Source organism: Eleutherodactylus coqui, chromosome 11, assembly GCF_035609145.1.
Source record: "Eleutherodactylus coqui strain aEleCoq1 chromosome 11, aEleCoq1.hap1, whole genome shotgun sequence".
NCBI classification, from domain to species: Eukaryota; Metazoa; Chordata; class Amphibia; order Anura; family Eleutherodactylidae; genus Eleutherodactylus; species Eleutherodactylus coqui.
In genome coordinates, this window is record NC_089847.1 from 125,068,609 (window position 1) to 125,085,983 (window position 17,375).

A 17,375-nucleotide genomic window follows, 5' to 3' on the forward strand; every position below is an offset into this window, starting at 1 on the left:
AAGATGGTTTTCAAGCAGAACTGAAAACCATTGTTCAACAGAAAACTGAAAGATGGGCACATTTAGACACAACGATTATCGCTTGAAAGATGGCTTTTGAGCAAATTTCGAGCGACGATCGTTGTGTCTAAACTGTTCATAAGGCTCCGTCTATTAACCACAGTGAAAAGCTGCTGACAAAAGGTGAATCTTGCTCTATTCGAAGTGGCCTGATCATGTAATGCCTCGTTGGGTATCCATTTTAATGGCTAGCTTATAATCTTATATTCAGGTGTTTTCTGGTCAAATACTATTGGGGATCCATCCTCAGGATAGGACATCAATGGTTAATGCATTCGTCGCTTAGGATTCCCGGCAATCAGCTGATCATCCGGCCCACTGTTAATAAAGACATGGTTATTAGAGTTGGAGGCAGAAGCATTATAGTGGCCTTCACTCACATTGAAATCAATGGGAGATGAAGCCTATTACACCGCGGCCAGACATGGAAGTGTAGTACAAGGCAGCACTCCCATTGATTTCAATAAGAGTGAAGTCCTCTATGGTGCTTTCATCTGGGACCCCAATGACAACGTCTGGTCCCCCTGCCCTGTCAGCAGGCAAAAAGCTGATCACTAGGGGTCCCAAGCGGCAGTTTCCCAGTGATTAACTCTTAATGAGCTATCCTTATGATAGATCATCATTAGAACTTGCCTGGAAAACCCTTTTAACCCTCCAGTGGCTGCAGCATGGGTCATTTATGGTCTGCTTCATTTTCTACCAGCGATTGCCAGGCTTTTTGCGTCAACAATCAGATAGGTAAGAAAAACCCCTTTAATGTGCGTTGATTTATATGGCATTCATCTTACTGGCACTTTTCAGTATAGTGGAGGGGCAAGATAAGAGCCATTCCGGTCTTGGCAATACAGAATCATCATAATGAGATGACTTTAAGCTCCTGACTTTTGACTCACCCATTGACTGTTATGTCACATCCAGCTGACGCAATAGCGAAAGGAAAATGTTAAAAACATGCGCGCTGCCAGGCGTCATCCCACCGCATGTTGTGAGTAATCCCACATACAGTTCTAAAATACCAGCAGGATAACAGGCATTGTACATGGAAGGGTTAACGCAGCAGAAATGTCTTGACGATGATGATTTACGTCATTTTTATTCCGCTTCTATTTCCATATCAGTTGGTCTTAATCCAGATAATCTGTACGCTTTTATACATGAGAGATATAATACTATGAAAACATATCTGCACCCCTCTGCTGTCATGCTGGGATTTGTATTTCCTGCAGCAGGGAATCGATAGGTTTGCAGTCTTCAATGACTTCAATACTTGCTTCATATCGCTCTGCCTATATTAGCTTGAGGGTGAATTTGCATGGGGGATTTAATGTGCGCGTTTTGTGCATTGCGAAATGCGATGGGTGCATTTATTTGCAATGGGTATACTAATTTACATGTGCATATTTTTTTTTTTTTTGCTGCAATGTCCTATTTTTGGGCAATATTGCCCATTATTTCCTATGGAAGGCAAAAGAATCACATTGCTCTTGCATGCCATGCTGATGCAATGCAATACTGCAATTTTTTCCCATGCATGAAAAATGTGCATGAAACCAGCGATGCAGTTGTCTTGCAAAATACATTGCATTCCCAAGAAAAATCACAGATGCAATATCAAGTTATTTAGACTGATACCGCACTCGCCCATGTAATTACAGCCAGATCAGGCTGATGCTAGAAACCCACCTCTGAGAACAGCACATGTTTATCTGTTCTAGTCACCAAGGTTCTCAGACACAAGTTGTGGTCCTGCAGTTCCCCATAGTGACAGGTAGGTGGCAGCCATACACCACCAGTTGGCTTCATTCCCTTATTCAAAGACATCAAGTGTTAATGCAATTGACCAATCAGTGCAAAGATGATGGGAGGTAATTGGGTAATTGTATTTTATTCATCACAAGCCGAGAAAAGGAGGAAAAAAAGTGGGAGAGGGAGGTGAAGAGAAAAAAAAAAGGGAAGAAGGGAAAGCGGATAGGAAAAGGTTGAGGGAAAAGGGGGGTGAGGGGGAAGGAGGGAGTGAAAGAAAGAAGCAAAGCTCAATCTGAAATTGCAATAAGGAGTTATTGCAAGATCCATGTTCAGCTGGCTGGAGACTGTAGTGTGAAGGAGGCTCTACTGCATGAATTGTGCATTTCTGTGCTGGAACTGGGAACTATAAGCACCTGATTTGTGGATCTGCTGCTGAAAATTAAGTAGGTTCTTTTTTTCTCCCCTTGGAGGGGGTTGAGCAGAGAGAGAAGGAGCACAGCAGACTACAAGAAGAAGAGGGAGCAGGATTTGTCTGAAATAGAAGGATCCACTGGTTGACACATCATGAGGAACATCAGGATTGTGGCAGTAGTTTACAGCAGGAGCCGAATGCATCCTGCAGAACCCTGATGGAGAATGATAGGAAGAATCCCAAATTAAGTAAGCCACTCCGACAATTGCACTCATAACAAGGCACCCCATGTGGAGCTAGATCTCACTCTCAATGAGGATCTTCTTTTTTTTTTTTTTTGCATGAAGGGATGATATGAAAAGCAACACAATCCACCAGGTGCTTCCGAGCAAAGCTGAAGGATTTATTGCAGGCTGCATCTCTCAATGAATGTGATATAATGAAATTGCAGAGGAGGCTGAGCAGAAGGAGAGCAGTGAATGCCTGGAGTTTGGGCATCAGGATTACTGGATGCAACACGAAATAAGAAGAAAGGCAACAATACAAGATATAACCCAACATGCAGAGCTGCACTGGGCTGTGATTGGAAATTTAATCAGATCTTTTGGAAAGGGTGAAAGTTTCTTTATTGGGATTTGGCTTGGACAAAGCTGATGAGTTATGGTGCGCAGGGAAGCGGTGGGATAAGGATGAAGATCGGAGGCTTCACATGGACCAGGGATGGATTGGATTTTAAGGAAGAACCTAATCTGAGGGTTTCATCATTGTCCTTCTCCCTTGGACACTTTGTGATGGGAGAGCAGGTGGAGGGAGCTTATTTGGTCTAATTTCAGCACCTTGGACAGCAAAAGTTTGAAGAACAGGTCTTCTTACCTGGTCTTGTTGCTTTTTGTTTTTTTGAAAGGGGGGGTATTTTTTTTTTAATGAGCTCCCTCCCCTGTTTAATTAGCCTCAAGTTACAAGTAAAGTTGAATGAACACTTTGGGCTGGAATACTAATAATTGGGGGTATGCCATGGCTAGTTATGGGTCTTGTGGTCAATCTCCAATTCCTTGGCTCTAAAATATCCTGGATGTTCACCTGGATCCTGTCCTGACACAGTAGGTGCCTTTCCTTATTGCATATGGGTTTGCAGAACCAAAAAAAATGGGGTATCTCAGCAATTGGTGTCAGGGGTGGGATGTTGTATTTGTAGATGCATGGATTAATGTATATGTATGGGGCTGATGTATTTTCCTGAAGGCACACCTCTCTTTAGAGTCAGGGTGTTAACCCCCTAACCCCTGCATGGTCCTTTACACCTGTAGCCTACACTGCATTAAATATGCATGGATCATGATGGAGGCGATGCTGCAGCCTTGTCTTACCTATTCAATCCATGGGGGACTATGCTTGTCCCCCTTATCTGTTCATGGTCCCTGTATTTATGGGGGGCATGTGATAAGCATTACATTTTTAGCACATAGTCCAATTTTCCGACAACAAGGATAATTTATGTCCCTAATATTCCCCTTATGTACATTACTACAAATTCACTATGGAAAGAACCAAATGTCCTCAAAAAGGTCTTAAGGATTTCTTGTCATGCTTAGAAGAGCCTGTATATCTTAGCGATGGAGTAAATTGGTGGTGGAATGTCGGAGTGGAGACATATTCTTCCTCTGCCATTGTGTGCCTTGGGTTTAGCATTCTTGAGACTGACAACCCCCTAGAGGAGCCTTTGAATCTGACCCTTATGGTGGAGCTTTCCTCTGTGCACAACCACTAATCCCCAGTTTGGGAGTTGAGATCAGTTGTGTATAGCCATAGAAGAATATAAAAGGTTGCAGGGTGAAAGACCGGCTTGGATAAATTGGTCCATTTGGTGGAAATCATTAAATTATTGTTGTTGAAGTCTATCGAACGATTCCAGCCTGAGCCTTTCTGTAGTAATTACTGCAGTGACCAGAAGCAGCTCTCTTAGGAAGCCCTGGTGGGGTCGTGTCCACACATTAACATAAATGTTGCCTGGATTTCAAAGAAAAGAAGAGATTTATGAAGCAGAATAGATGTTTTACACATGGGCTGCTATGGCCAAAAGGCAGAACCCGGAGCAGCGAGAGACATTCTTGAGTGATTCCCAGAACCTCAGCACAAAGTCTAAACTCCATCGCCTTGTCATTAATTAGTTATGTATTGTAAGATGTTTAGATTTAATGGGAGATTTGCATCTTAACTGCAGTCACAGTTGTGGATTCCAGAGCAGATCTTCTCAGGGGCCCTCAGCCTGGATGGGAGGGGGACGATGATGGATAACATGGAGATTTGGGGTGGATATAAAGTTTTACACACACAGTTTATACAGCCATCATAAAGGCCTTAGACATTGCTACATTTATATTCACCATAATGCCAGCTATATACTATGCAATCATGTAGCGTTATCTATCCATGCATGATACAATATAACAAGCAGTTCATCGCATCTTTCTCCAGCCCCTATCTATATCTATTTCTGTCCCTGTTATATCTATCTATCATTTATCCTCCTAGGTAATGTATTGTATCATACAATATATTTCACAATGCATTCATCTTTCTTATGCCTGTCTAGATCGATCGATCTATCTATCTCATATCTATCTATCTATCTATCTATCTATCTATCTATCTATCTATCTATCTATCTATCTGTCTATCTCCTATCTATCTATCTATCTATCTATCTATCTATCTCTATATCTAATATCTATCTCATATCTATCTATTTATCTATCTATCTCATATCTATCTATCTATCTATCTATCTATCTATCTATCTATCTATCTCATATCTATCTATCTATCTAATATCTATCTCTATATCTAATATCTATCTTATATCTATCTATCTATCTATCCATCTATCTCATAACTATCTATATATCTCTAATATCTATCTCTATATCTAATATCTATCTCATATCTATCTATCTCATATCTATCTATCTATCACATATCTATCTATCTATCTATCTATCTATCTATCTATCTCATATCTATCTATCTATCTATCTATCTATCTATCTATCTATCTATCTATCTAATATCTATCTCATATCTATCTATCTATCTCATATCTATCTATCTCATATCTATCTAACTCATATCTATCTATCTATCTATCTATCTATCTATCTCATATCTATCTATCTCATATCTATCGATCGATATATCATAGAATTGCTATGTCTAAATGTTGACCCGAAGCATAACCAAGTAGTAAATATTTAGGAGATGAAAATACCAACTTTTGGGTTCACTATGGACACAGATATCATAATGCAGATATAAAAATCCCCCATAACCATACAGAGTTCCTACCTAGATTACTATCTCATCGTATCTAATAAACATTTATTATTTTTCAGATTTTTTTTTAAGACTCCAGTGAAAAGCAGTTTCCCCCTTGATTGCAGTCCTGCTGAGCTCCATATCTTGCATTGCACATTTGATTTCTACTAATCCAGATCTGAATACCACCTGTTTATGCTTCCTAAAATCTCAGTCCAAGTAATGTTTCATGGGTTAATACGGACCCCTGGGTGTAACGAATCAGGGGAGCCCCCTGCCATGACAATCTGAAGAACCAAGGGGTGAGCTTGCAGGGAATGAGCTCAGTGTCTCAAAGGTCTTATGTGTCTCCCCATACAATGGGCGCTCTGTCTTACCAAGACCTTGGTGAATGTGCATTGATGTTAGCTCTGGGTTAACAATGGCCGTCTCCATCATGTCTGAATGTGCAAATTATTCAGGAAGGTCCATGAACATAACAGATTCTCTGCAGCAAAAGAGAAAATATATTAACAGCATGAATAGGTAACACTTTGCGGGGAGCAGCATTGTCTTATCTCTCCTCTTCATCTTATACTATTAGTATTACTTATTGCCTATTTCCAGATTTATGAAATCGATCCAGTGTGGCCCAACTGGTGGCCTTTAGGCCATGTAAGGTATTAAGCTCCATTTAGCTACTATAGACCCCTTTTATAGATGAGTCATCAGTTTCATCAGTGGTCAAAGCCATCCGGGGTCCATCCCTATCTTGTATTCCTTCTGGATCTGCGACATGACTTAGAAATGTTTAATTCCTTAGACTAAGACTTTCGGCTCAGCCCAACGAGTGGTTGATGAGCCAAGAAGTCTTTTTAAGTCTTGCAGCTTACGGGATAAACTTTTCTGTAGACTCCAATTTTAATGATGATTGTTGACCTTCAGCTGTGTAAACCCATGTATGTGGCTCCTTTAATTATGCTCTACTGGTCAATGTTCCTCCACCAATGCCGTTGTACCAAATTATTAATCCTGTCATGCCCTGACATCCTGCAGCTTTCATTGCATGAGAGAAGTTGCAGTTTAGTAAGGTTCAGATTGAAGACTAAAAGTGTAGGGTACAACATTATTCAAAGGGCTTCTACCAGAATTATAAGTTATTCCCCAGGAGATGACTTCTTGATTGGTGGTGAATTCATCACTGATAACCCTGCCAATCTCAATAACGGGGGTCCAGTGTCCTCCTTCATCCTCCTCACTGCCGGCTTACTACACCCCCACAGTTAGGAGGAGACTAGTCAAGCAAGTATGCTAACACTCCATTCTTTTTGAATAAGACTGTGGAGATAGCTGAGCGGCATCCACTCGAGTATAGCCATCAGCTCCATTGAAATGAATGGAGTGCCGATCACATATACTCAGTCAGCACTCCATTCATTCTGGTGTTACTACAGGGAAAGAAGCAACCCCTACAATAACAGGCAGAGGAGAGCACAAGACTCCTGTTCTTGAGATCGACAGGGGCCTCATCGGTGAGACCCCCACGACCAGCAAGTTATCTCTCATCCAGTTTTAAGGCATAAGTTATGATCCTGGTCCATATGATTTTGACTCTATGGAGCATCGCCATCATCATCGTAATGCTTGGAGTATGTGGTTATGTAATAAGTGGGTGCACAAGCAATGGCCTGAAGGCTAATTATTCCTTCAAACCCCAACAGCATAAACTCCCAAGGGCCCAGGCACATGGGCATAGTTTTTGTCTGTATTACATTCATGTTTTTTCTGCACGTAATATGGGGACCATACAACTCCATTGATTTGCATTGGTGAATTCAGATGAGTAATTTTCCTTAGACCGAATATTTGTGTAAGAGCTAAACCACACTGCTGTGGCGCAACTACGTTCGTCAGTACGGAGCATGGTTGCACCTGAAAATGGGAGATTTCTTCTCCCTTGCAGGCAGTTTCAACTGTGCGCCAGAGCTAAGAAGTTTGAAAAAAGAGGCGGGAAGAAAGGGGCCGCCCAATCTTCCCCGCACCATGTATTCACTACCTGCGGGGAAGAACAGGGCAGGTCCGATATTTTCTTGGCTGTAGTATTCACAGACAAGAAATCCCAGCAGTGAAGATGGAACCACTGAACTCCTATTGAAATCAGTGGTTTCATTTTGTCCCCTTATATGGCCGTGATTATCATGGCGGTATAAGGGGAGAAAAACACGCCCATGTGTTTTTGCCCTCAACCCCCCCCCCCCCCCCCATTATTATGTTACAGACTGAAATCGCCCATTAAAGCCTATAATATTGCGTAAAAACACAGCAAGTGCACAGTTGTATTCTCTGCAATGTTGCCAGGAGACAGTGGGACAAAAGTGACATTAATTGGGGTTTCTTGTGTTTTTTTTTATTTTTATATTTGAACCCATGAAAAATCCAGTGAATACAGATGTAATATGGACTTAAAAAATGCACATACTCATCAAAAACACATATAACACACACGTAGATATGCAATAAAAATAGTACACTTTTCAAGGACCAAAACTGCATACAACTGTGTTAATGAACCCTAACACTGAATGCCAATGTGCACGTTGCCCAGTATGCTAAATCCCCCTTTTTAAGACCCCAACATCCTTCTTAGTCACCATTATAGAACATTGCAGACACCTAAAAGGACAAATGATCCTGGGTTCCTTAAAAACAATAAGCCTATGTAGATTTAAATAATGAACTCTTGGTGATGGGAAGGAATGGAAGTTCCAACGTCATCTCCAGACATGGACATTCTGCTTTATGTGAACTCCCTAATTATAAATTCATTAATAATAGAGTGTGCGGCGCTTCCAGCTCGAGTAAAAAGAAAAAAAGTTTGGTTCTGTGTTAGCTAGTAGAGCCAAATGTTACAGATCTCAGTAACAGCAACAAAGTAACCTTGTAGATAGGATACCTTTTAATGGCTAAGAAAAAAGTGATGTTACAGCAAGCTTTAGAATCTACTTAGTTTTCTACATCATACCCTATCTTGATGATGAGACCTAAGTAGTTTGGAAAGCTTGCTATAACATCACTTTTTTCTTAGCCATTAAAAGGTATCCTATCTGAGAACCATCGCCTGCAGCTTTGATACAATGTTCCATTTTTGGTCAGATTTTCTTTATCACACCCCGTCTTCTCCATAATAACGGTTGGTACACAATAGAGGTTGATATAAAATAGTTAGAATCCACTAAGAATGATAGAAAGTCACAAGATGCCAAGGAAGAATTTCTAATGTACCGTAGGATAGTTCATATGGCAACGAGCCCAAATTAACAGTCATCGAAGACCTTTCACACGGGATGGAATTGTCTGAAGGATGAAGCTCAGATGTGGATTTTGTTGGGTTGTTGACTGCCGAATGCTTTCTTCTGCAGACTTTAAATGCAGAATTACATCTCCTGTATGTTAGAAATCCGCAGCAACAATTCCGCAAGACGCCCTTATTTCCACTGCAGAATTCAATCTTGCAGTTTTGAAGTAAGACATACAAATTCTAACAGATACGGAATTCGATTCCCATATGGATAACCTTTCAACGCAGAAATGTCCATGCGTCCTAATCAGGGGTGTAGCAAAAGGCTTATGGGCCCAGGTGCAAAAGTTTATCTTGGGGGCCCCAATTTGTCTTAACCCCTTAACGCAGAAGCGTAACTTGAAGCTCCTAGACACCAATGCAAAACTTGTATCAGGGCCCCCAACTATAATGCTTTCTTCATAGTACTGGGCTCCCTATATGGAGAAGGGAGGCCTTATGAGCCCCCTAAGGCTCCTGAGCCCGGGTGCAACTGCATCCCCTGCATCTCCTATAGTTACGCCCATGGTCCTAATGTTGTCCTGTGTGAAAGGTCCCTAAATCAGATTCATGATATGTTTTAGATTGATAGCGCTCCACTCCTCTGTAAAGAGAACACACCAATGCTGGCTGTGTGTCCCCAGCTAAAATACTGAGGAAGGGGCACGACAGACCCAAAACGCGTCTTTTATTGTATGCTGAATTAATTTTTAATAAAAACAGAGGAGTTGAGCTTAAAACATGTCTTGTGCCTTTTTAAGAAAAAGGAATGCGCCTACAACCACTTTTCTTCCTACATTGATTCCATGTATTTGCACGTCCTCCTGGGAAGGTGTGACATTTTGTGGACTGGCTGCACCCTCTCAGACTCGTCAAGAATCGAGCAATCTCACTTCATATATAGAATAAGGGAGGAGAAAAATAAAATTCCCAAATCATAACATCGGTTTATAGGCTTTGGACCTCTCAAGTACATGCTCCGCTCCCTCTTTTTTATTCTTATCTTTCATTAGCATCATGTAAAGATACTCCTCCTCCAAAAAGTGACATCATGGAAAGCTACTCCTCCTCCAAAAAGTGACATCATGGAAAGCTACTCCTCCTCCAAAAAGTGACATCATAGAAAGATACTCCTCCTCTGAAAAGTGACATCATGATAAGATACTCCTCCTCCTAAAAGTGACATCATGATAAGATACTCCTCCTCCTAAAAGTGACATCATGATAAGATACCCCTCCTCCTAAAAGTGACATCAGTGAAGTGACCACCGGTGAGGCTCAGATTTTAAAAGTATTGAGAGAAAATATAATCTATGGATTTTTAAAGTTTACAGCAACTCCAATAAATTCCTAAAAAGTCATATATAACTGTGCACAGGGGCGTAACTATAGGGGATACGGTTGCACCCGGGCCCAAGAACCTAAGGGGCATATAAGACCTCTCTTCTGCATATGGTAAGCCTAGTAGTATGAATAAAGCATTATAGTTGGGGGCCCTGTTACAGATTTTGCATTGGGGCCCAGAAGCTTCAAGTTACGCCTCTGACTGTGCATAGCCCCAATATGCTGCCTTATTTTGCACTCACTGGGGAGAAGCTGCTGAGTCACGGCTGATCACTTGATGCCACATGCCTTGTATATGAGGACATGCTACTGTAGGATGTTCATACTTTATGAGATAGAGGTGGTGTAGTACCTTGTTATCGCTGACTGTTGTTATATGCTGGACTAGGACCTCTAGGCACAAGACTGTGGTTGTTATCATACCTTCTGAGTCACATGAGATTGAATGTTTAAGGTTCTCCCAGGTTTTAGGCTTTAAGGACACACTTTATTTAGTAACATAGTATGTTAGGCTGAATGAAGACAACGTCCATTTGGTTCAGCCTATTTCAACCCCCCTTGTTGATCCAGAGGAAGGCAAAAAACCCCAATGAAGCAGAAGCCAATTAGCCCATTTGGGGGGAAAAATTCCTTCAAAACTACAACTCCCAGTAGCCCTCAGGTTTTTATTAATGATGCTGCAGGCCACACTAATAATAACATTTAGCTTTAGGATACCCATTATATGCAGTGCAGGGGTTTCCAACTCATGGCTCTCCAGCTGTTGCAAATGTACAACCCTAACACATCCTGACATTGCAGTTTTGCAACACCTATAGAGCCACAGGTGGAAGACTATGTCTAGCAGCACACAGACCTACACAATCACAGCCACGTACCTAGCTATAAGCTGTTCATCCTCATGTACTACAAGCTTCTCAGACCTGTGGGTCACCACTTGTTGAAACTCTACAGCCTCCAGTCAGGGGTGCCCTAAGTCTTTATGCTGCCTGAGCCGAAGTGTAATATAGCATATGTTGCCCCTCCCTCCACAAAAAAACTTGAAAATCTAATTTTACAGGCATTTAAAGTATCAATATGCAAGATATCCAACACATATTTGAATCATTGTGACTTGTCTGAAGTGACAGAGTAGTAGTGTCCCCAAAAGTGCCCCCTTTAATGGCCCCCAGACGTAATGGTAAACCATTAATGTTGTCAGTAGTAACAATGTCTCTTAATGGCCCTGAGTCGTAATGGTAAACCATTAATGTTGTCAGTAGTAATAATGTCTCTCTTAATGGCCCCAGTAGTAATAATGACCACATTAGTGGCCCCAGTAGTAATAGTGACCCCTTTATTTGTCCCATTAGTAGTAGTAACCCACTTAATGGTCCCATTAGTAATAGTGAACCCCTTAACCATCCCAATAGTAATAGTAATCTTGTTAGTGACCTCAGTAGTGGTAGAGACCCAGCTAGGGACCTCAGTAGTAATAATACCTCCCTTAGTCATCCCAGTATTAATTATGACCCTGTTAGTGGTCTCAGTAGTAATAGTTCACCCTCCTCCCCCCATAGTGGCTACAGTAGTAATAGTGACCCCTGTTAGTGGCCCCAGTAGTAATAAGGCCCAGTTAGCGGCCGCAGTAGTAATAAGGCCCACTTTTGTAGTCCCAGTATTAATAATTACCCCTGTTAGTGGCCCCAGTACTAATAAGGACACAGGGGCCTCAGTAGTAATAATGCCACCTTTAGTGGTCCCAGTATTAATAATGACCCTGTTGGTAGTCCCAGTAGTAATAATGGCCCCAATAGTGGCTGCAGTAGTAATAGTGGCCCTCATGGTAGCCCCAGTAGTAACAGCATCTTCTATAATGGACATTAGGCAGCAACCTGACAAGCATTGAACATACTCCTTCTGCAACTACCTTCCAACGGTTGCTGCTGTAGTAAGCAGTCTGTGACCCCTGACCATGCCCTCTCACAGCCCGTCATCTTTTCTGCATGCACATTGTGGTTTTGCATCTTTTAAAGAGCCACAGATTGAAGAATAGGTCTTTAGCACATAGACATGCACATTCATAGTCACCCACACAGCTACAGCATAATCTGCCCATCCTCATGTACTGCAATGTTCGCTAACCTGTGCCTCTCCAACTCTTGCAAAACTAGAACCTTCAGCAGCCCTCCGGCTTTCATTAATGATGGTGCATGCGGTTCTAATGATAGATGTAGCTGTATGCATTGCAGTGGATTCCATCCTGTGGCTCTCCGGCAGTTGTAATACTACAACCCACAGCAGCATGCAGAATACTGTCAAATGGGGCTCTAGCAATAGAAATAGTTTTCTTAGAGACTGGGCCACCGAAAAAGCACAATTGTAGCATTGTGGGTTTTTTTTCTAATGTCAATGACAGTGCAGGGTAAATAATGCATTATTTTGATAAATCAGGCTTTTATGGGCATGGTGATACCAAATATATATATAATTTTTTTATTATTATTATAAATATAGAAACTTTTGATACTTTGTGATTAAAGAAAAACATTTTTTCATGTTGTTTTAGTTTTTCATATTTTTTTTTTTTTTATCATTTGATCACTTATACAATATACTGCTATACCTCAGTATTGCAGTATATGGTATTTCTGCAGGCAAACGTGTCTTAATAGACAGAAATATATGGCAGTCCTTAAAAAGGCTCCACCACCACCTGTACGGCGCCCTGTGATCTTATTGTGTGTGCGGGGGGGGGGGGGGGGGGGGGAGGGGGGCATCTGGGAACTCCAATCGCTGATCAGGCCATTTAAATACTGCTGTCAAAATTGACAGTGGGATTTAGAATATTAGCAACCACGGCCACAGCTATTACAGCTGTCAAAGACAGCCTAAACTGGCCGAGTATGGAGTAGGCTTCGTTTCTGATCCCATGCCATATTAACCCTGCACACATGTACATCCAATAGCGCAATAGTTGTTCCCAGGTCTTCTGCATCCATCCTGGGACTTGTAGTTTTGCAACAATTGGGCAGAAACCACAGTATTAACACATGCACATCTATAAAGGAGCTTGGTGCTCCCTCCGCAAGGCTCTGCTCATGCCATTGTATCTCTGCCAGGGATGTGTCCTTCCTTGAGTGATATTACCCGTGCTCCATTTGATGGAATAAGTCTTTAGACACTACCCCCCTCCCTCCTCCTGTGATGTGTATCTCTTCCACCAATTGATATTGGCAACAAATCGAGTGTCCGCTAAGAGAGCCTTCTCCTTCCATGATGAATGTGTAGCATCTGGGGATTTGTGGAATTGATAAAATTGTCGCACCTGACAGCCTAAATCCATCTGGAGGCCATCGAACAATCATTTGCTCCATTTGTAGGAAAGAGATCATGTCCTAGTCATATTTTTGCAGGTAGATTCCAGTATTTTGGGGTCGATTTGCCTGTAGCACCTGCCCGTCATTCGCCACGGTGGGGCGATGATTGATGGTATTTGTGTTGAAGATGTTCTGCAGACACCAAAGTCTTGCTGTGATTGACAGATGACATTTGGTGGAAGCACATGCAGAGAAATTTGCTTTATCTCTCTGCCTTCGGTGCAGTTCTACCCACAGATACAGAAGAAGGAAATAACAGGACGTGATATTTGATTTTGTATTCGCAATGACGGTTTATCACATTGACATTTTGATGTAATTGGCCTGTCATAAAAGTATCTTGTCTGCGTGGTGATAGTCTTGTGATTTGTATCCATAGATGGGAGGATAACCCTCGGCTGGTTAGTAGGAAGCTTCTCATCATGAAGTCATGTAATTAACAATAGCACACTCTAGGGGGCAGTAGTGGTGAGAGTCAGGGTACATTGGGGATGTCTAATGAGATACATACACATATATGCATGTATATATGTATGTATATATGTAAAGAAAGTTGACATTTTGCTGCAAAACTCGTCCTGCAGTTCCATCTCAGACAGATATGTAAATGATGAGAGTTGTGGTGATTAGATGAACGGTCTTGTCACCTGAGGTCCTAAAAGTGGTTCCCCCTTGGCCTATAAGAGGCTCTTGGAGGCTCCTTGTGTGTAGTCACCACTTCTTTCGCTTGTGTAGAGCTTGTTGGCCATTAGACTTCTCTGCAACGCAGAGAAGAGATTTCACCCCGTTACCAGAGTCTGATAGGGGCGTATTATTGGGATCTGAGAAGATGAATGGTCATATCGCCGACTGCTCACCACCTGGGCCATTCTGACCAGACTGTTAGGAGTTCTTGGGACCAGTGGATGTGTAAGGGCACACAAAGTGAGCGGCCCATCAAAGTGCTATCGACCACTTGTCCGTGAGTGTGTGAGTGCTTCACATGCTCTGCTCCCTGATCACGTGATGGTGACATCATCGCAGGTCCTAAAGCATATATAAAACACAGAGTCTGCTCTGCATATATAAAACACAGCCGTGTGCTCACAGGATGTGTGATGATGTCACCATCATGTGATCAGTCACGTTGCCTCTGAGCTACACCCCTGATCACATGACAATGTCGTAATTGCAGGTCCTTTATGTAATTAAAAAACTGCAGAGTCTGACAGCTGCTCTGTGCTGGCAGAAAACCCCATGGCCTCAGTTACTATAGATACAACAGTACTCAGTCTAGCAGTTTGCAGCTGCACACCTGTGTGGAGACTCCAATAAATGACACCTCACAAATGTCCACATACATAGCTAACGGTGCATATTGACAAACAGCATTGAAGCATAGTCCTTCACCACTATCTTCACATCTCCTGAATGTCCTATCATGTAATCTCAAGTGCTAATGCCACCAACACCAGTCCAGCCTTCATCTAATCGCCAACCGTTGCCCAATGTTGAAACAAACCGTCACTGTCATGCAAACATGTCACCATAGAGGGTTCAACGCCGCTGTGACGCTAATGCAGCTTACGTGACACAACGACAAGCCACGATTTCACCTCAGCCACCAGATGAAGTTCGTAAATCACATGCAGCTCATATGCGAAAGCAATGAGCCAACATGTCTCCCCATCGAGCTGCTGAACTATTTGCACAAAAGTATTTTGACCAACTCCAATCCCCTTCACTATATATTACATTAATAAGTGACACCACCAGAAACACTGGTACTATAAATAATACTAATAACTAGTATATCAATACCAGTCACAGTACCACCCTCAGGGCCTACATAACAGTTCCAATCACAGTACCACCCTCAGGGCCTACATAACAGTTCCAATCACAGTACCACCCTCGGGGACCACATAACAATGCCAGTCATGGTACTACCCTCAGGGCCTACATAACAGTACAAGTCACAGTACTGGCCCACATTACAGTGCCAGCTACAAAATCTCTAACAAGGTCCACATAATAGTGCCAGCCATGTTATAAGTAACACATACATTGCGACTATCCATGCCACTGACAATGCTCATACTACCATGAAAGCCACTAACATGGTCCGGGTATCAATGCCAGACAAAATGCCATTTAGGGGTCCCCATAACAGTGCCAGCCACAGTACCACAATTAGGGCACATTCATTAGTGCCAGTCATACTGCTAATAGCAAGGCCACATAACCAAGTGTTACCTGCACAGCAGTGAGTGTGGGTGTATGATACATTACAGGCTGCAGGAATAAATGCGGTCCCTGCGGCCATCAGTAGACCACCAATGGTGTTATCTCTAGTCCTACTCTTCTCCCGGTAGTCTGGGGGTGTCTCCTCTGTTTCTCAGCCGGCATGTAAGCCTTAACCATGCTGTGAAATCACAATAAGTTGTCCCAGCTGATAAATTCAGTTCTCGTACATTGACAAAGTAAGCTCCACTATATCTGTATTCAGAAGGTATGGGACACAACTTGATGTGTGCAAAGAGAAGCAATTTGGCATGGAAGGAGTTTGAGGATTATATGCACTGAGCTGTATGCCGTGTGCTGATACGAAGACTGATGCGGTTTACCTTTCATGTAGTACATATAGGACAATGAGATATGCATAGAAACAAGCCCTATATATAGTATGGGGGCTCATACTCTATAGAACACAGGATAATAAAGTCACCTCTGCCAGGTAAATCTGCAATGTGATAGTTAGGAAGCATTATAGCCTCGGCCCAGTCCCACTGCAATAAAAGCCAATGGCCGCCATCATTGCATGGCGATTGGGTTGCAAAGAGTTTACTTCTATTGTACAGCAGCTGGAGAATGATAATAATAGATGTGCCGTATATGAAGGAGAACTCCCCACCTCCCGTGGTAACCTGTTGCACTCATTGATCCCCCTCATTGTCTAATATCTAATCTGTGTCTCCTCCCTTTCAGTTTCATCCCATTGCTTCTGGTCTTTCCTTGTGCAGATGAGAATAGGGCTGATCCCTCTGCACTGTGACTGCCCTTCAGATATTTGTAGACAGCTATTAAGTCTCCTCTCAGCCTTCTCTTCTGCAAGCTAAACATACCCAGATCATTTAACCGTTCCTCATAGGACATGATTTGTAGACCGCTCACCATCTTGGTAACTCTTCTCTGAACTTGCTCCAGTTTGTCTATGTCTTTTTTGAATCAGGGTGCCCAGAACTGGACGCAGTATTCCAGATGAGGCCTGACTAAGGAAGAGTAGAGGGGATGATGACCTCACGTGATCTAGACTCTATGCTTCTCCTAATACATCCCAGGATTGTGTTTGCCTTTTTTGCTATTGCGTCACACTGTTGACTCATGCTCAGTCTATGATCTAGCCCAATTAGATAGATAATATATATATGAGGTTGATATGAGATTAATATGGACATAGATAGGACCAAGAAATATATCTTATTTCTATCTTGCACTATAGTAACCGTATGGACACATATCTACTCGTAATGGCCCCTGGTATTCACTCTTACTTTGTGATTCAACCGTAGAATTTCGATATTCTTACAGAAATAACCTTGTATGATATGATCTTCACTTCCCACCTTCACATTTGAGTGGAGATAAAACAGCGCACACATCCTGGATAATGCTTGGTGGTGTCACTGTTTCCATAGCAATCCACCAACTTGTTGTGTGTGATGAGAAGATCATTTTTGAGCTTAAAATTTTATATACAGTAAATCTATACATAAAAATAAGGTAAAAAGCGCAAGAATAAAATAACTAAAAATATAGATTGTATAGACACTATGTGTATGTAGTG

General features: G+C 42.0%; 1 protein-coding gene across 1 annotated transcript in view; it reads left to right on the forward strand.

Moving 5' to 3' along the window:
* The first annotated feature begins 2,131 nt into the window (after window positions 1-2,131).
* LRRC4C (leucine rich repeat containing 4C) overlaps window positions 2,132-17,375 on the forward strand; it is a 165,255-nt gene continuing 150,011 nt past the window's right edge. The window contains exon 1 of the mRNA XM_066583480.1: window positions 2,132-3,318. The gene's annotated coding sequence lies outside the window, so the exon portion shown is untranslated. The remainder of the gene's footprint in view (window positions 3,319-17,375) is intronic.